General features: G+C 37.9%; 1 long non-coding RNA gene across 1 annotated transcript in view; it reads left to right on the top strand.

Moving 5' to 3' along the window:
- Positions 1–20,972, top strand: part of LOC108448756 — a 44,613-nt gene that overhangs the window by 2,435 nt on the left and 21,206 nt on the right. Inside the window, exon 2 of the long non-coding RNA XR_001864771.1 lies at positions 13,931–14,046. This is a non-coding gene — a long non-coding RNA (uncharacterized LOC108448756). The remainder of the gene's footprint in view (positions 1–13,930; positions 14,047–20,972) is intronic.

Genomic DNA, 20,972 nt, shown 5'->3' with positions numbered 1-20,972 from the left:
GAGAAATTTGCACTGTATGATGTTTTGCAAATTTGATAAACCCACAGCAGGACCTAGAAACTCTTAATCTTTGCATTTAACTTTAAATAAGTAATTGCCTTTTATTAAACTATGAGAAGCAGGGACTTAAATTTCAGCTAAAACCTTGACATTTCATGTTGATCTTTGTTCCAAACTACCAATGTAAAAATCCAATGCGAGTGTCAGTTACAAATAGATGCAATACAGATAGGAACCTGAGAATGTCCTCTAGATACAGGTTATGGTATACTTACTGGACTGGTTCACAGTTCAGAATACATATACCTTAAATAACACAATAAATGTTTACCAAATCCAAATCTAAATTTAAGGTTTGGAAACAGTTTGTAAATGTTTGCAATGACAGTATTCTTCACATTTCTTTTAATTACAGTATTCTTCAAATTTATTTTTTAAAAAATTGACTGTTCACAGAGCTTCCATATATGATTCATGTTCCTGTTCTCAGGTATGTTTGGAAGAAAGGACACATCCTTTTATTGGCTGCCATTTCTGCAGGATTCATGAAAAGGCCTTTTACTAAACTTAGAAGTAAGGGCATCCATTGTCCCTTTGAGACATTCTTTCAAAAATGGAAATCCTTTCGAATGCTTATAATGCACGAGTCCAGTTAAAGAAGAGGTAACTGCTATCTCACAGGTTAGATTGTTAACAATAGCTTCCTTTATTAAGAAGTAAACTACCATCTAGCTCTGGGTTTGGGGTTTTGAGACCAATATTGGGCAATGCTTAGGAGCTGTTAAAGACATCCTGATTATTCTCTTTGAACCATATTGGTAGTACTTTTATATTACCGCAGTCCTACGCCCTAGGGTATATCACCGTGTCCCGCAGCTGTAGGGAGGAGGAGAGAAGATCCAGCAGGCAGGAATTGTGCAGCAGATTGATTTATTTAATTATTTTACAAACTCTTTTATAGACTTTTTTCTTCATAGTCTAATTGGACAAAGGATCAGCCACCCTCTGGGGTGATTGGCTAAAATCCTAAAACATCCATTGTCAAAATATTTTTCTACTGTACCATAAACAAGACTTTTCAAGGTTGCAGGTGGTTGTTCAGATGTGTGGTTGTTTACATAACTCTGCTACCTCTTCTGTAAGAGAGAAAAGTCTCTCACAGGCTTAGAAAACAGCAAGAAAATCCTTGCTAGCAGCATTTTTGTATCCACACTTTTATAGTTATTAATACAAAATAGGGACAGCAGTGAAAACTTCTAAGGCCTCTAGGTGAAGCACAAGAGCATAAGAAAACATTTTTAACTCTTGGGCGATATCTGGAGCTTTAGATTATAATGTTTTTGACATTTCCTTCTCAGTTCATCATATTCCAACTTTGTATATGGTATTTCTTTTACCCTCATTTGATCTTTCTTAGTCTTCATAGATATTCTGCATTCTTGTGCTTGCACCTACTTGCTACCACACTGAAAGTAAGTTCTCAATGTGAAGAGGCCAGCACAAAGCACTGCACTCTTGGGGTTCCTCCCCCCTGGCATGGGGTCCTGGGAGAGGGGCACTGGGAGGGAGGCATGGGGTTTCCCTAGCCCCTGGTCAGCCTCCTTCCCCATTGGTTGTTTTGTGTTCCCCTGCCCAGCAAGGACCCTCTGGTCCCATGATTGCCACAGTTCTTCAGAAGTCACCGGCCATGCGGCTGAAAATAAACATCTCTCTGAAATATCTACCAAGAATTGGTCCTTATATTTCTTTTCCACGGGCCTCACTGTATATACGTGTTGTAGGAACCCCCACTACAACACTGCATTGGTTTTTTGATCAGTGTTGATTTTTTTCTTAACGATGGGTACTCTCAGCTGTCTTGTTTATTATATTTTGTTTGCAACTGAACCACTCTCTGAGAACGCATATCTGGCCTGGTCATCAAAGGTTTTAAGGGTGCAGCAATTTATGCTTTTTACTTAATAATTCACCTGATGCTTAAGAGGTCAATGTAAATTACCAAAGGCCTGTAATTTAAACATTTGCTGGCTTTCTGCTTCACAAGTTTGATGGACATCTTAATGGTATGACTAAGATTGTTGAGGAACATAACAATCACCCTTTATAAAGAGCTCACAGCTGCAAACACTCTCACAATAAGCTTCAAATTACAGTTGTGTTGTCTGAAACTAGATTTGTATTTTCTGTCAGATATACTTAATACCTGCAGAATGCTTCTGCTGCATGTGTCATTAACTTCACCTGAAATGTAACGATCCATCCCTTGTAAAATTACATCAAATGGGCTGACACTTTTCTGAAATGAACTCCTGATATTGCAAAGGCTGTGCTTTATTGAAGCTTTTCTTTAGGTTTTCTACTGAGAAATCTGTGAGAAACTGTTGACAGTTTCACATGAAATTATTTGCACAGACAATGACAAATTCTTGATTAAACAATCTGGCAACGAATTTTCATTAAATTGAAAAGCTATTAAATTATATAGACTTACTTTACTTTAGCACTCAGGCTGCAATCTACATTTAATAGTTGCTAAGCATTCTTCTGATGTCTAAACTATTTCTAGACAGAAACAAAATGGATTTTGTAATAAAAGTAGAATTAAAGAAAATAAAGTAATAGGAATCTATTAATTTTTATTCACTTTATTTTGTACCATCTGTATGCTAAGGACTTTGTAAATGGTATAGTAAACAAGTGCACATATGGACAGGAATATATGCCAAAAAAATTCTCCAACAAACTGAGAAGTTAAAGTAAAACGATAGGTAGATAGATATCTTTTTTCTATTAACAGATGACTTCTATTACTGGCATGTTTACTGGATTTTTGGGATTTGGGATGTTTGTTTTTAAATTAATATAATCCTTTATTTCATCCACTTAGTAAGGTTTTAATTTTGTCCCAAGACTTCAAAGAGACCAGAAAGCTAAACAAAAACCCCTGCCACTTTTGGAAAGGACTTGTAAAGACTGTTAGCTGCATTAGTAATTATATTTTACCATGCTTTGCAAGTTATGAATTATAGGGATAGGCACTTTATCTGTACTCTGCTAGCACTACCTTCTGGAGTGTCTAACTGATCCTAGCATTATTCAGCATACATATGATGGGAAGCTTTTCCTTACTCTCAATGCACAGTGCAGCCAGGTTTAAATAGCACAGAAGATTATTCCCACCTCAAATAAGAACTGAAGACAGCAAGGCATTAGCAATTTCAGGGTGTTGTTGGAGTAACATCCACAGGTCATGCCCAAATGAGGTGACAAAACTGCCTTTCCGTCTAGCGTCATCCTGTGCTGAGGTTTCTGTTAAGGGATGAAGAACCTCAGTGCAAAGGGCTGGACCATGGGGGTGGTCAGAGTGTCTGATCACTACTGCTTGAAAGTCAAAATGCCCATGCCCTAAAGTCTTGTTGGCCTTAGAATCTTGTATCAGTACTATCAAATATGCAAATCAATATTCAAGAAGTATCTACCTCTTGTGAGGTGTATATCAATTTGGCCTCTGATATCTGGGTTGGAAAATAATAAGTCTTGCAGGTAACATTCAAGCTAAACCTACTGGAAGCTGCTTTAACTCAGGCAAAGACATATATAGAGTCCCTGCCTACCTCAGAGCACAAGAGATCTGAGGTAATAGGAGATTTTGCCTCCTTTATTTTGCTGAGAGCTCTATGGAGCATTTTCAGCCAACCCTGAAAGCTTCTTCAAGTTTCACCAGTAGAAACATGCTTTTGCCTTCTTAGATGTGGGGTGCATGCTGGTAGCAATAGAAATAAAAAGTAAAATAAAAATTCCTTCTGTTTTCTATTTTTTTTTATATGACTAACTGCTGAAACATGGAGTGGAAAACTGGGACTGCATGGGTGAGAGCCCTGTCCCTGATCCTTCCGACGTCAATACCTCTTGTGCCAGAGCATGAGTTCAGCCTCCAGGCAAATCATTTACATCTGTGAAAGACACTTGTACCTGAAGTCAAAACACTCATGGCAATTCCTGAGGAGATATAAATAAGTTCAAGGGGCATCTACAGGGCAATAACAGTGTGTTTAGGCTCAAAGAAATATTGATAGCTGCAGACTCTTTCCGAGTCCCACGAGGCAGTACTCAGGCCCTCAATCCACTCCACGGAGCTATCACAGTAGCACTAAGCACTGTTGCTGTGAAGGCAGTTAGCCATAAAATCAATATTTTCTACTACCAGAAAAAATCTTGCCCATCTTTCGCATGTGCAGCTGCTCTTTCTCCTGCTGATTTGCAAGCAGGGAACAGGTATGTTGAAGCAAGTACTGGCAAACCTCGACCCAATCTTCAGCTTGTTATACAGAAGCACTAAGGCAGAAGAACTAGGATGTTATTTTTCAGCCAGTGAAGGACAGGCACATGAATTTTCTCTTTCTCTCTCTTACATGTCAGAAAAAAAATGGGAAACCAACAAGTTTGATGCATTTCCTTTGTGATTTAGTAAATCTCCAGGTTGTTCCTGAGGCAATACTGTGATGTACTATTTTTCCTTCAAGGGAAAGGGAAACTCACAGCAGAACCCCCCTGCTTAAATGACATTTCAGAAACACTTTTTTCAGTTAGCATAGCTCCCAGCAGAAAATACCAGCTTCCTATTTCAAGAGAAATACCCAAATGAATTCGGTCTAAGAAATACATTTTAAACTGTGTAAGTCAAGCCCAGGAGAAATAAAGAGGGGAAAACACATAGCATGATCAGTAAGTTTGTGTTCTAGTATAACCACAAACTACAACATTTATTCAGTGCTGGTGGCAACATCAGTGCAGCTGGCATGAGACAGGTTGCTGAATCTCTGCTAGTAAAGCTGCGTCAGTCCTGTTCATATATATGTTACTCAAGAATTTATTGTCCTCAGGAAACTACAGCAAAATACAATCCAGAAATTATGAGGGAAAAGGACAACATTTAAAGAGCAAATGTCGAATATTGAGACACACATATTGTTGTGTATGTTGGAAAGAAAAAAATAACTGATTTTTCTCACAATTATCATCTGGTTGCAAAGAAAACAAGAAGAAACTCATATATTGTTGATTTAGAAGACAAGATAAAGATGACTGCATATTTGGGTTCTCAGTAGAACTCAGGTGAATGGCTGGCAGAGGCAAAAGTTAAAAAGAAAGGAGTTATGAAAATGCTTGACTCTATTACCTTATTAGGTCTCCTTCACCTTGCGTAGTTAAATGTTTTGCCCTTGAGTCTTAATGTGTCATTGGGCAGCATTTTTTTTTTTCCTGCTGTTTTCTGTAACCCTCCTCCAATCTGGCTGTCTGGTTACAACTCTATATGTATATTTTTCTAAGCAGAAAATTCCTTCATGCTAACACACCATGTCATAGAGTTGACACAAAGCACAAGGTTCGCAAGGAGAGGTTAGCAAGATGGGTTCTATTTGCTGAAGTTAAATTGTTCATGCTCCAATGTACCAACAAGTCTCAGTAGCAGGCCGTAAAAAGTTCTTTCAGATGACACTCAGTATATTTTGCCAAGAAATTACAGTTGAAACATATTAAACAGCTGCCCCATATCCAATGTTTCTCTCATTCTATTAATTTGAAGTGTTATTTCCTCCATCAGAGCAATTATAAATAACACTTGGCAGCAAAGTGCCCCATATTTCTATTTGCCATGACCTATTGATATACCATGCGATGTTAAGCTTTTACTCACCCAGTTTTTCTGCCTAGAGCTCTTGAGCTGATATCCTAGCAGACAGCTTTCCTTTACAAAAGCAAAAAAAGGGTTTCAGAAACAGCAATATTTCCATAAGATGGAATAAGAAATCTAAAAAGCTGAAGTATGTTTTATGTTGTGACATACAATTTTTTATCAGTCAACAGGATCATGACACTGAGAAAAATTTGTAAGAAGTTTAGCTTTTGGGCATTTTTAGATACTATTTAATATCTCAGCAACTCTCTGGGCAAATTAGAATACAGCCTTTCTTAAATCACCATGAAAAAACTTCAAATGTTACAAGAGATGGTATGGTCTTGGCCTACCTGTCAACCTGTGTCTTGATTACAGTGAATTTTATCATTCTCAATTTCATTTTAATGCCAAAGCAGAACTTTAATTACCCAAATAAAAAGGTGAATGAGGGAAGAAAGGACAAGAATGTGAGTGGCTAATAAAATAATTGGGATAAAAAAGGTATGGGTTAATTAGGGATTTAACTTCCATGAGTTAAAAAGCACTGCTTAAACACTCATATAGAAAGCCCAATCTGTATCTCACTGAGGTCTACAGACGAAAAATCCTCTTCAGCTTTAAAGGACTTTGGATCAGCCCCATAAATGTTAATTTTGCTTTACATAAGTCTGTGGACTAAGGCTTTCCTTCCTTTCAGGGGAAAGCTGATCCACTAACGGTGTCTGGCAGCTTTGAGATAGTGTGGGTTTTTGCGTGCGCCTGCTTGCCCCAGGCCAGTTCTATATTTATACACCTTCTCCTGAAATGCCTCACTGTCTCATAGGAATTACCAAAAGGAGGCACAGCATGCCTCCACCCTCAATTATGAAAAGCTTCTTTTTCTAAATGGCATTTATCATCCTTTATAACAGTCTTTCATCTGGCCAAGCACACATAGTGCTTTATAGGAGACAAAGTCTAGGCAGTAATGTGGGCACTCAGGAGGTAGCAGAGCATCAGAAATCTAAATATTTCTCTGAGAAGATCTCTGTAGTATCCCCAGTTCAAACCATTTCCTAAAAACCTAGCACAGAAATGATCTGATACAGAAAGAATTTGATCTTTTCATGTCATGCTTGAAAAAAAGCCTGAAAGAATAAAATCTAGTAATCTAATTATCTCTCAATAAACATGGGTTGTCATCACATTGTCTTTCTTCTCCTAAAATCCTTACTTCTCTAGAGGGTGATAGGACTTTTCCAAGAGAGAAAAACCAGAAGAGAACACAAATTTGATTAAAATGTGGTTCACAGATATCCAAGCAGACCTGGGATTATTATTTTTCACTTTATTTAAATTTCTCCCCCTTTCCCACAAAAGTATAAACACAAAACATGGAGGACTGTCTCTGTTTGAAGGTACACCTACAGGCACACACACACACACACACACACACAAATCCATCGATCGATCAATCTCAGATGTTTCCTTGTATACCTCTATCTACCCAATCCTATCTATTTCTTCCCATAAGCTTCACTCCAATTTTCTTCTGTCCTTCTGCTCCTCCACAGGATTCACTCCTCAGGTGAAGAGAAAATAAGCAAGTTCTAAGCCTTGGCTCATCCTTCTCTTTGCTAAAATTTACATCATAAAATCCTCATGGAGTGTTTAAACAGGCTCAGACAGTCACAGCTCAATTTTCAACTGAAAGAAATGAATATTTTTCCCAGATCTCATCTTCTACAGAGGTGTTTAATAACCTAACTCTAACCTGTAGTGAAAAGTAAGGAAGCATTGCCTTTTTCTCAAATTCTTTAATTAATCCCCTCTTAATCTAACCAGCTGCTGGTTCCTCTTTGTCTGTTCTTCAAAAAAACAAACTTTCTCTAGAATCAACTTTCTTCTTAACAAAAGCATAATGTCTTTCCCTTCAATTTTCCTTTTGACTACTCCAGTAAAGATCTAAAATCCTGAGTAGGCTGACAACTGCAGGGAAGTCACTTTTGCAAATGCCTGTACACCTGATGCAAAGAGTGGTTTGTATGTGCAGTTTAACTTAACTTGTTTTCCACTCTTCAGAACAACCTTTTTCATACCTGTAGGTAGTCTTCAGGCAATAGTCATTCAAATAAACCATGTCAGCAAGCAAGTTTTGCTTTTGATTTTGTATTTTACTGTAATTATATGATACTCATCTATTCTCATAGTGCAGTACTTGATGAGGGCTGCTTAAAGCTCTGCATTTCCATTTCCACAATTTTTTTTTACTTTCGCTGTCAACTAGAATACAGAGATTAAAAAGTTCAAACCACATATCATCAAGCTTCTAAAAATGAAAATCTTCAGTACATTTATTTTAGCTACATATACTGATCTTTTTAATGTTGCATCTTACTAAGCAAGATCTCATCTTTGACCTTACTGTATTTTTCTTTCCTAAAGTACCAATAACAACACAAATAGGTAGTGGTCATCACAATGAATATTCTGACTAGCTGCCACATGTAGAGTCAAGGAAAACAAAAACTTTCCCTCAACATCATAGTTCCTTGACCCTAACTAATACCTTTAAATTTTAAAAGAAATCAATCATGGTAAGTTTAGAATCTCATTCTGTGCACTTCAGCACAGCTGTCGGGGTATGCTTCCTATACCAGTCTGCCTCCCCCAGTGTGGTGAGCTATTGACCAGAGCAGACTCTCTCTCAGCTCATCAGATTTCCTTCCTTGTATGCCAAAAATACTCTGAGCCTCCTGAATCCCTTTCTAGCATAACTGATGGAACCCAGGCAGAATTAGAGTTACTTCAAAATGAAATGTATCTTATACCTTTTTAAACTACATGAAAACATGACACAGAGAGACTTGTAATCAGATTCAGGGAAAAGTGGAGAAGTCAAACTCATGATTCACCCATTTGAATTTCTCAACATGGGTAATAAATGAGGCATTTCTGGAGCAACTGAATAATTTGTACATTTTCACAGTAGATCAGACTCATATAGCAGAAGCTGGTTTTGTAATTTTGACACATTGAGGGAAATTCAGTGACTTAGTGTTCAGTGATTTTCATTTCCACCTTGATGGCATCCTGTTGGAATACAGGCTGGCAAATCTTATAAAATAAGCCATCTAGAAACACTTGCTACCTAAAGAATTTTACTGTCTCACACTATCAGTGATTCTTTAGTTATATTTCTTGTGCAAACCTGAGTCTCACAGTAAGCTACAAAGGAATTTTTATACAGTTTTAAAAGCTCACATTAACTTTGTACCTAAAGTCACTTTAATCACTGATACATCCTTATGCCAGTAAAGGAGAGAATGAAAGAAGTTAACACTTTCATTTTCTAAGTAGAAGAACACCATAACCTTTAAATTAGAATAATAAATATCAGTATTAATTTATACGGACTGTTACCCAAGGAAGGATAATGCAAATACATTGATAATATAATAAAAGAGGTTAATTGCTTTGCTTCCTTCTGCACACAAAAACCAAGAGGATGTGACTGAACAAATTACTTATACCTTAAGCTGGAAAAGAAGTTCCTTTATATGTTTCAAGACAAAAAAATAAGAAAGTGTGACTTAAAAATAAACAAACGAACAGAACACAAACATTTTCTTCCCTGGTGGATGTTTAAAAGGAGATTGTTGAGTAACAAAGTCACTGGAAGGATTTGCATTGATATGAGCTGCAGAGAAGATCCTGAATATTAAAGAGGAACCGGAACAGCAAGAGTTCATAACATGGCTGACTGACAGAATTTCTTTATGTCTGTTCAGAGGTAAGTTCAAACATAATGCCTTTAGGAAGAGAACTCTCCACTGTGTGACCTGTTTCACAGAATGGCATCAGAAAGCAGTTAATTCATTCGGAAGGGTAGGTATTAATCTACTTTAGGAAATAAAAATGAGCAGTTGAAAGCATAGTATAGTCAGGTTGATTTTCTTCTCTTACCTGTTTTTCATTTTTTTTGAGATCTTATGTTTTACCACAGCAATCATTCTCCACCAGTTTCAAATCTGAAGTGTAGATAATTAGTCATTGCATATACTTTTCTCTTCCTAACTTGCCTTAGACAAAACTAGCTGTTGTGAGGGTTCTTCTCAGGCCCTCCTCCAGAAAACTAGGCTGCATAACAACATGAGGTCAACTTGGAACCTACACATACCAGTGTTTATTAATGATGCACCTGAAACCATTTGAGAGGGTATTTGCCCAAAGCATGGCAACTGAAGTGGCCAAAAATCAGCATATTAAGTGGTCGTGGAAAAACTACAAAGAGCCTTTTGCAGTAAAAGAGTGAGCCTAAAGAGAGGTCTAGGAGAAGCACGAGGGCAGCAGTGGCAGCAGGGATGGTGCTGCAGGAGCAGATGCCATCAGAGCTCAGTTTGACACCACACAAGTCACCCAGGGGTGTCCTGGCCTCTGCCCTCCCAGGGGTGCCACGAGCAGCCTCTCCTCCTGTCTGCCTGGTCCAGGTGCGGGGGCAGGAAGAAGGACCCGTGCTGGGGTGCTGGCTGGGAGCTCTCAGGGCAGCTCCACCCCAGGGGGGTCTGCAGCCGGGGATCTCAGGAGGGACGAGCCTCCATCACCTGGGGGCTTCTCCAGAGGGGCTGCAGGGTATTGCACTTCCTGGGATTAGTGACAGAGGGGTGCTCAGAGACTGGGGATGTTTATCAGCATTTTCTGAAGGGGTCACAATGTATGGTTTATGATTTGCATCACTGACACTGATATCTCTATAGCTCATCGATTGCCAGTTAATTACATGTCATTAATAAATCAATAAACCACTTCAATCCCGATTCAGTTTAACAACATCAAATTAAAATCTTTCCACTGTGAAAGCTCATCATTTAGGGACAAGAAATTGATTCCCTAATGTTTTATAATGTTACATTTTCAGATGTATTGTAGAGATTTATTCCAGAAGAACAGAGTCTTTATAGCCAACAAAGTTTTGTCAGTTTATACCACTGCAATTCAGAACATGGTGCCAGATGCCTGTGGCTTTGAAACTTCTAATGAATGTTACCTTCAATACTTTGGAAAGGGGCTCAACTAACTCTATAATGAGAGTATCAGAGTTAAAGCAACAGGTATGACAGTAGAGAGATTTCTCTTGCTGGCTTTTTTTATTCACTTTTGGCCAGATCCTTTGCCTTTTTTTTCCCCTTTTTTTTCTTTTACTGTGTCTATCTAATTTTAGAAACAGAAAGTGAAGTACGCGTTTAAGCAGATTGTGTTTGCCCTTTTCAGAATTTTTTATTCCTTAATTTCCATGAACTCTCCAGATTACATAGCTCTTGATCTTTTGCAGTCACTTGAACAGCAGGTGGGAAAACCAGCTAATCTTAGAGACGTATTTTAGAAACTGCACACAGATAAATATGTTCTTTAGACATGATTATTTTATATAATTAAAGCAATGCTACATAAGAGGTCTTAATAAAAAATAATGTCATAAAAATCCCCACTTGCATATACATACAGAGGGAGGGGGTTTAGCTAAAAAATGCGAGAGGAAAAATATTTTATTGAAAGGACAAAAGTTTATTAATTAAATCCTACATATTCTCAGGATTTCTACAACAAAGTTACTGTCTCACTTTATACATAGCAAACTATATGATGAAATCTCAATTAGCAGACGTGCCCAAGTGTCTCTGTTCTGTCACATAAGAATATTTTAATGTTTTTTGTATTAAAACATTTGAATCATACTTGAAGTTAAGCCTAGGGGTCTATTATGAAATCATTTTTCGGGGAGAATAAGTGGGTCTGATTCCAGATATTTAATTTTTTTAAAAATCCATTTTATAAATCATTTGTTTTCAGTCCTATGGTTTTTTCTTTCATGAAGGAATGCAGTGAATAGTTTATATATTGTGAGCCTGGATAGTTTCTGAATCACAGAAAATGCAGACATCATAAAAACTGACAGAAAGCAATTTGAAAAAATAATTGGCTCGAACCAGACTGAAATATCCCTCAGGAGCAGTCATGTCCCTTGCCTTAGGGCTCATGTAAATATGAGGGGGGCATTCATTAAGTGTCTCTCAAGAACAGGATTGAAAGTTTTCTTCATATGTTTGTGTTTCATGTAGGTACAGGTACACAGGTACAGGCAAACACCAGCATGGTAACACCCAGAGCTGAAAGCCACATGGCTGTTTTGTTCCAGATAAATGCACACTAGCTCCTTTAATGAAGCCACATGTCTTCCACAAAAAAAGCCAACTGGTACATAATTTGTCATGCACAAATGGTACCAACTTGCAGGATGTTCTCTTGGTATGTCATATTCAACATGCACCCATCCAAGCACAGGTAGACATGCCCCTTTATTTAAAACAAGTAAACAAATTAACAACTAAATTTAAAAGTTAGTCTGATACATCATTGTGCTGAGTTGTGGTTTTGGGTCTTGGTTTGGATTTTGTTATTTTTTATTTTAATGCTTTCTCGATTAAAGAAAAAAAAAATTTAAAAGTTGATTCTCAGTCCTCAGCCTCTCAAAGCATAGTGAAAGAAATCCTTACAGCTTGCATGTTAAGTCTGATGCAAGGTTCACCTATGTGTATACAAATAGGGATGTTCGTCAGCAATTCCAGAAACATCCCTTTCTCACTAGTACTGTAGAAGTATGATATAAGGAAAATACAGATTCCCTGCAATTAAACTAAATTTAAATGTACTGAATGCATAACTAGCAGCCATCAATAAGCTACACTGATGAATCTAAACAGAACCAAAATTTCAGGCTGCAGCTCTGCCTGGGAAATCAGATACAAAATGTAATAGCCAGAGTTTCTTAAGAAATCTTATGTCAATATTAGTGTACAAACACAGGGAATCTGAAGTATTCTGTTAAATTCTGAGGATTGACCAGGAATGTGAATGTGACAGTTGACACTGATGTTCAAAGTATATTGCAATAAGCTGAATTTGCCCAAGCGTTCCATTTTAGCCCCATGCCAATGCACCACTTCTGTTACAGTCTGAAAGAAGAGTTATAGAGCAAGCAAAGAATCATCTGCTGACAAAAATGACAAAAAGAAATAAGACATTTCACAAATTATCTACACATTTTCAAATTCTTACAGACATTAAATCTTAAATTCAATCTCATTTTAGTGTATTTTCATGCAATTATGCTATAAAATACTCTCTCCACTAGTGCTACATCATATTGTGGTTTTAAAAGATGAAGCCCTGGTTTGATAGTGTTTCAAGAACTGAATATGCAGAAAAATGCTTGGCTAAAGAAAGACAATATGTTGTTATATGTCAAACATTAAAGTATTTTTTGCTTTCTTCCCTGCTGTATCACTGGTATCAGAGATACCATTTCTTATGTCCCATCCACTTGAAACTCTACAGAACCTTGTTAGCCTACTTAAAGCACTGAAGTGTAAATAAGTGACTTCTGTCTCAGAAAGCATTTTGAAAATTTTTTCTGAGATATTTTCATGGAAATGATGAATCCCTTTCGTCCCCAGACTGTGAGAATATGTACCTTCAGAACCAGAACATGTCAAACACCTCTGAAGGGCTGGGACTCACTTCAGAAATCTGGTGAGGGATTCTGGCATTTCAAACTGCTTTCTCCAGTTGAACAGTTTTTCTTATCATAAAATTAAACAAAACTTTGCAAAGTCTGCAAAATTGCTGGTTTTGATAAAAACACATTTTTGAGAGATTTTTTGAGACATACAATAAATAATGATCATAATTTATTTTAAACACTGCCATTTTATTAGTATATCAGTAAGTATGGGAAATTTATGAGTTCTGAGAAGGCCAGTTATTTAATGGCATTTCTAGCTAGCTAAATACTGTATAAAAAGTTGTCTCTTCTCTATTATAAAAATGTGCAGCTAGGTTCTAGAAAATCAAACAGTGGACAAAATTTTAAAGTTGCAAAAAAAAAATTGAGACATTACGTAGACACTAACCTCCATGAGTACTTGGAATTTCTTTGTTTGTTTGTTTGTTTGTTTCTTGTTAATAAGAAGATTGACTGGAAAAGGAAGACAACTGTAAGGAACAATTTGGTGACAGCTTTGAGGCCACCTGGTGCAGGTATGCCTGGCACATACTACCAGATGATACACCAGGAGCTAAAAGATGTTGTGTATACCCATAGTCCAAATACATTGCTGAAAGTGTTAAGTATCTGTAGGCTCAGCAAAACTATAATAACCATCTGGTCTCCCTTTTTCTTTTCTTTTCTTTTTTTTTTTTTATATCAAGCAGCCTGCAATTTCTCCTACAAGAGCTCTTTTCTGTTGTTATGGAGAGATGCTTCTTGTCTCGCACTCCAGTGTGGCTGTAATTTCATTCCAGCAGTATTGAGAGCTATGGGCACAAGGGTATGTACATTTCTCTATTTATTTGTTTAGCTGTTTCTACCAAAGTCACATTTCTACCACTTTGTTAAAGGTCAGGTTTCAATACAAGGGCTCTACTATCCTACGGTCCATCACAGTAAATAATAAAGCAGATAAACAAGTCAAAATGCCTGCAATATAAATGTACAAACATTGATTTCCATTTTCTTGTCCTAAACACACACCTTCTTGTGATCCTTTGCTGCATTCTTTCATTATACATGTTCTGTTATGTCAACCTTCTGGCCAGCAACACAGTAAAAAATCCAAAGTTTTCAGTTAGTCAGTTACTCTACATAATTTTAATGTCTCTATTTTAAAATACATTTTTTCAAGTAAGCTGTACACTAATGTTTTCAACAATTTAGGCTGAAGCTCTCCTTTAAAAGAAATTATTTTAGACTGAGTGATTTTTCTCTACTAAATATGTTTACCATCATAAACTTTCCTCTGCCTAGAATGAAAGAATAATCAGATTGCCGACATTTCATTTCCTAGGTTATTTTACCATGTTCCCTGTTGTAGTTGTCTAAATACTGCTATAAAGATTATGCACAGCAGTGTAAGTAAGCAAGCCCTTCTGGCCTTGCTTACTTACAGAGTCAAACAAGAAAACATACTTATACTAGCTACACTGATGTGGTGACTATGTCAGCAGACAAGAAAAGGGCTACAGATATCATTTATCTGGACTTCTGTAAAGCCTTTGTCACAATTCCCCACAACAGCCTTCTCTCTAAACTGGGGAGAGGTGAATTTGATGGGTATACTGATGGAAAAGGAATTGGTTGTACAGTTGTGTCCAGGGAGTAGTGTCAATGGCTAAGAGTCCCAATGGACATCAATGACAAGTGGGGTCCCTCAGGGGCCTGTACTGGAACCAGTGTTACTCAATATCTCCAGAAATGACACAGACATCAGGATCAAGTGCACCCTCAACAGCTCTTCAGAAAACACAAGCTGAGTGATGCAGTTGACACACCTGAAGGATGGGATGCCATCCAGAGGGACGTGGAAAGCTTGACAAACAGGTCTATGGGAATCTCATGGGGTTTAATAAGACCAAGTTCAAGGTGCTGCACCTGGGTCAGAACAACCTCCAGTACCAACACAGGCTGGGGATGAACAGATGGAGAGCAGCCCTGGGGAGAAGGACTTGGGGGTGCTGGTGGGTGAGAGGCTGGACATGACCCAGCCATGGGCACTCACAGCCCAGAGAGCCAAACGTGTCCTGGGCTGCATCCAAAGCAGCGTGGGCAGCAGGGGAGGGAGGGGATTCTGCCCCTCTGCTCTGCTCTGGTGAGACCCCACCTGGAACACTGCATCCAGCTCTGGGGTCCCAGCACAGGAAGGACGGGGACCTGTAGGAGTGAGTCCAGAGGAGGGCAACCAAGTTGATTAGAGGGATGGAGCACCTCTCCTATGAGGAAAGTCTGAGACAATTGGGATTGGTCATCCTTTAAGAGAAGATTTTGGGGTGACCTAATTGTGGCCTTCCAGTACCTGAAGGGAGCCTACAAGAAAGATGCAGAGAAAGATGCAGGCTCACAAGAGCCTGTAGTGACAGGACAAGATGGAATGGATTCAAACAGAAAAATAATAGGTTTAGGTTAGAAATCAGAAAGCAATTCTTTACTGTGAGAGTGGCGAGGCAATGGAAGTGGTTGCCTGGAAAAGCTGTGGATGCCCTGTCCCTGGAAATGTTCCAGGTCAGGCTTGGGGGCACTGAGAAACCTGCTCTAGTAAAAGATGTCTGTGTCCATGGCACTGAGATTGGAACTAGATGATCTTTAAAGTCCCTTGAAACCCAAACCATGCCATGATTCTATGATTCTCCCTATCCCAATCCCTGGGAAAAGTTCTCTTTGCCTAAAGACATAGTAAGCATTCCTGTCTTCTGAAAGGTCAGAATTCAACTTCTGACCACACAGAAACAAATGTGCAATCTTGGATTTTTGTTTTTGCAAATACACAGAAGTTTTTCTGAGTCATACAGTATTACATACTGAAGAATTTGCTTCTGAGTTTTGAAAACCTATACTTTGTCAACTTGTACAAAAGGTAATATAAGAAAAGGCACATAAATCAGCTCCTTTTCTTGTTGAAACTCCATTCTAAGAAATACAAAGTCTCTACATGTTTCAAAAAAAATGCTTAGATAGAGACTCTTGTGCCATCTCAACTTTTAGAGAAGCATATACCTACCATGTTAGATCATGCTCAAGGAAAGAGGAAATTCTTGTTGTGCAAAACCAAGGTATATCTCTCATTTTAGACAGCAAAACTAACTGTTTGTCAGAGGGACTGACATTCAGATGTGATAAGTAGTTTTTGTACAGCATAGACATCCAGTGTCTACCAGCCACTGAGGAGACAAAATGTTATATGAGTATCATACAAACATCTACTGAATTTCAAAATCAGAGAGGATTAATTAAGAAAAACAACAAATAAACAAATAAAGAAACAAACAAATACTCCCCTCCAAAAAACCCCACATGCCTAACATTTTCAATGTGTTTGAAAAAATATTCGAAGACAGTCTTTCCTATAATGTTTCAACATCTCCCTTTTAATCAGAAAAAGTATCTTTACAAATCTTTTTTGAAATGGAAAGGAACTGAGCTACTAATTCTGGAGGCCCATAAATATTCTAATTGAATTTTAGAATTGCCCAACCCAAAACAAAGACCAGTATGATGGGGGTTTAGGAAAAAGGCAATTGTTTCTTTAAATATATTTTATCTTCCACACTGGTATATTAATTCTGTCCCTTGCTTAGTAACGACCCACAGATTTTTTTAATAATAAACTCATATGTGGACTATTCCAAACAATGGAGAAAAGAAGCACAAACATTTTTAAACATTCCGAAAACAAGCCCAAGACTTCTTGCTGTTCATTTTCTCTACTTCTGCTAATCCAGGTTTTGCAGAGAACTAAATATTACCTGTAGATTTACTTGACCTTTGGAACAATAGGTCTCTTAAGTTCTTCAGTTGTAGCAGGCATCTCAGTGTGAGGGAAAAAAGGTCATACTTGCAACATTACTGAGAACTAAATGGATATAATTATGTAATTTACAGACCTGGTATGCAGATTTTACTTCATGCCAGCCAAACCTAGATCCAGTTGAACTCCTAACAGTGTTCAGAAAACATGATTAAATATCTGATTTTCCTTTCTCAAGTACCTCAGAAATGTTGGTTTCTATGAAAACTATAAATTTCGTAAGACTGCATAAAACAGAACAACGCTGATTCTGCTGGCCACGAGGAAAAAAAATAATTCTTTAATGTAGGCTCTTCCTTTAAGATACAGTTTATTATCCATGGGAAAAAGATGACAGGATAATAGTCCGCATAGTAGGAATGCCTATTTGCACTCCAAACATACACTAGAAGACCACTAGACAGCTTGTCTCCAATAATAACCAAGGCTTTTGTTAAGTATCTGCTATTCACTTCCAAAGTAGTTCTGATCCATGAATTAAGCCTATGGGTCTTAAAAAGACAAGTCATTATGTGACAAGTAGGAAAAACTTTAGAAGATAGTGTTGCTATTTCAGGGTGAAAGTACTCACTGTAATCAGTTCGTGACTCTTTCAGTTTGTCAGAATAAAAGGTTTTTCAGCTAGCACTTGGATTTATTCATACAACTGAAGAAAAAAAATTAATGTAAGCTTAGTCTCTTCTCTCTTATAGATTGTTTCAAGCACTTCCAGGAAAACTGAAGTAGTCCTAGCTTTCCCTCTCGCCTTTGCCATTCCATGTTTAGCTTCTCTTTGGGAAAAAAAATAAATAAGCCATTGGTTTAAGAATATTACTTCAAAATATGAAAAAAAAGCAGTAAATTTTTTGTCAGCAGAGATAGCAACTTTTGCGTGGATGCATTAACCCACTGAGTCTTAACAACTTGGGAACATCCTAACCTCCCCCTGTGGATGTTGGCAAGTTACGTTCTGACTGACTTTGCACAGCTCTAGGATAGCAACAAAATTATGTTTCTATGTATCTATATATTTCAGAAATTGTTTTGCTCATATGGCAGTCCATACACTGTAATTAACAAATGAAACTGAAAAAGAGGAAACCCAGACTCCTTGATGGTATATGATTTTGTGGTTTCATGAATTAGTGTGTTTTATTTATTTGTCTTGATTAATTTTCATCAAAACATTGTTAACTCAGATAGTCTGAACAGGATGTGACTCAGTGTACCTGAGAAAAAATGTTAATTGTGTTTTGGTTTAATTACTTAGAACTTCTATATTTTTAGTGGTATTTTGAGATACCCTTGAGCTCCCTAAGACCTTGTTATAAACAAAACATTGCATTTTAAGTATATATTAAAAGCCAAAAAATTAAAGAAGGGAAATTTAAAATTTCCTTTTTTAGAAGAGAGTAACTGCTGTTGAAGTCAGCAACTTACTGATCTTTGAATGAAACAGAAGATTGCTGGAATATTACTAACTCTGCAGCTGTACTGCTTCAAAGGTCATTCCATTTGCTTTCAGCTGCACCTAGCGCTTAAGCAAAAGAGCATGAGAAAACAATAATGAAGGTCTAAATGACCCAAAAGCAAGTTAATTTTGAAGTTTGCTACAGCTGAGCCCATTGTCAGAGATCACAGAATCACAGAATGAGTTAAGCTGGAAAAGACCTCTGAGATCATAGGGTCTAACCTTTGACCAAACACCACCTTGTCAGCTAGACAATGGTACTAAGTGCCCCATCCAGTCTTTCCTTAAACACCTTCAGAGATTGTGATTCCACCACATCCTTGGGCAGCCTGTTCCAATGCCCACTCACCCTTTCTGAGAAAAAATATTCCCAAAGTCCAACCTGAACCTCCCCTGGTGCAGGTTTAGACTGTATCCTTTTGTCCTGTCATTGGTTGCCTGTGAGAAGAGACTGACCCTCACCTGGCTACACTGTTCTTTCAGGTGGTTATACAGTGATGAGGTCTCCCCTGAGCCTCCTTTTCTCTGGGCTAAACAACCCCAACTTCCTCAGCTGCTCCTCATAAGACTTACCCCCTAGACTCTTCCCCAGTTCTCTCTCCCTTCTCTGGACACGCTCCAGCACCTCAATGTCTTTCTTGTAGTGAGGGGCCTAGAACTGGATGCAGCACTCAAGGAGTGGCCTCACCACTGCTGAGTACAGAGAGACAATCACTGCCCTGGTCTTGCTGGCCACACTATTGATGATACAGGATGACATTGGCCTTCCAGACCACCTGGGCACACCTGGCTCTTGTTCAGCTGCTGTTGACCAGAATCGCCTGATCCTTTTCCACAAAAAAACTTTCCTGCCACTCTGCTCCCAGCCTGTAAAGCTGCTTGGGGTTGTTGCGACCCAGGAGCAGGACCTGGCACTTGGCTTTGTTGAACCTCATCTAATTGGTCTCAGCCCATCAATCCAGCCTGTCCAGATCCCTCTGCAGAGCCTTCCTACCCTCCAGAAGATCAACACTCCTGACCAACATGATGTCATCTGCAAACTGACTGAGGGGGCACTTCAACCTTTCTGAATAAAATTCAAACTGAACAAATAAAATACCCATCCAGTTTATACCACTGCTCAGGCTGGTTAGTGATACTTTATGTATAACAACATTCTTGTGATTCCAATTTTTATTATTGCATATAGTGCAAAAGGGATTAATATTATAAAGGATACCACACTAACTGATGCCACAATAAATGCAAATGTACTTGGGCAGCTGCCAGTACCAGCAAGCATCATTCAGGGCAAAAGACTATCAAATGAACACAAGGTGAAGGGTTTATGTTTTCAATATATTTCAAAATCAATTACAGGGAGCTAATTATTATATGGTGCTTTGAGGTTTGCTCTTGAAAAATGCAAATTCCTCTTAGGACCTAATAAGTAACAAATAGTACAATACCTACTTTAGGTACACAGTGTAGGAGCATTAGCAAGGCAGACTGCAATAAAATCAGGATCTTGACTTTTATTAGCTATTTTAATGCAAGGAAAATATAGAGAGTATTTAAGGTTCTGCTAATGCAGTAACACTTTATTATTTTTATTATTGATGATGACAGTGATGACATTAACATGATGACCTCTTTACCCAGTGAGGCTGTATTTTTGCTACTGTCACTACAATAAATAAATCATTGTTTAAAGCCAAAAATGGATCTTGAGCACAAATTTTTCTGCCAGTTCTAACCTCTTGATAAGTACATACACATGTGAAGTACAAGTTTTAAAAAATATATTTTAATCATAGATATATTTGTGTTCATGTTCTATGTTTTTTTGTTATTCATAATCTAGAGGATAATATCCATCAGGTAGCTGAGAACTTAAAAGAACAATTTTGGCAGCAATTAAGTATCTAGAAGCAAGATAATCCTCAAAGTTTTTTTCAGCTAAGTTGAACAGTCTCCTTCTTTTCAACATTGAAATCTCCGCAGCACATTTATCCAATCTGTAAGTCTGCATGTCTCACAGGTGAGGACAGTTCTGAATTTATTTCACACTCAAGAATCATCCTTATTCATAAATCTGCCTTTGCTGAACCCTTGACATGTCAGGGACAAACCCCTTACCAGCTATGTCTTCCTTTAGAAACAGATCAGTGAAAGGGTGGCAATGGAAAGTGTTGATGATGCTCAATTTCTAATAGTGAGGAGCACTGCATTTAAAGGTAATATAAAATCACTTGCAAAACAGTGTCAGCGTACAAACACATAATTTTCGTCTTTTGCTGAAAGCCAGGTCCCTCTTTCACAGAAAGTCCCCCTTTTGCACTTTGAGCACAGTTCCTTATCTTCAGCAAGTGATGCGGACAGCATCTGGGGCTATTGCACTCTCTCTCTAGAGAGGCTTTAAATCCCATATCTGGAAAATAACTAATTTCCTGAGCTCTGTAATGCA

The sequence above is a fragment of the Corvus brachyrhynchos genome, unplaced genomic scaffold (genome assembly GCF_000691975.1).
Source record: "Corvus brachyrhynchos isolate BGI_N302 unplaced genomic scaffold, ASM69197v1 scaffold408, whole genome shotgun sequence".
In the NCBI taxonomy this organism is placed as follows: Eukaryota; Metazoa; Chordata; class Aves; order Passeriformes; family Corvidae; genus Corvus; species Corvus brachyrhynchos.
The sequence above is the reverse complement of the archived record's forward strand: the minus strand, read 5'-3'. Positions and strand labels throughout refer to the sequence as shown.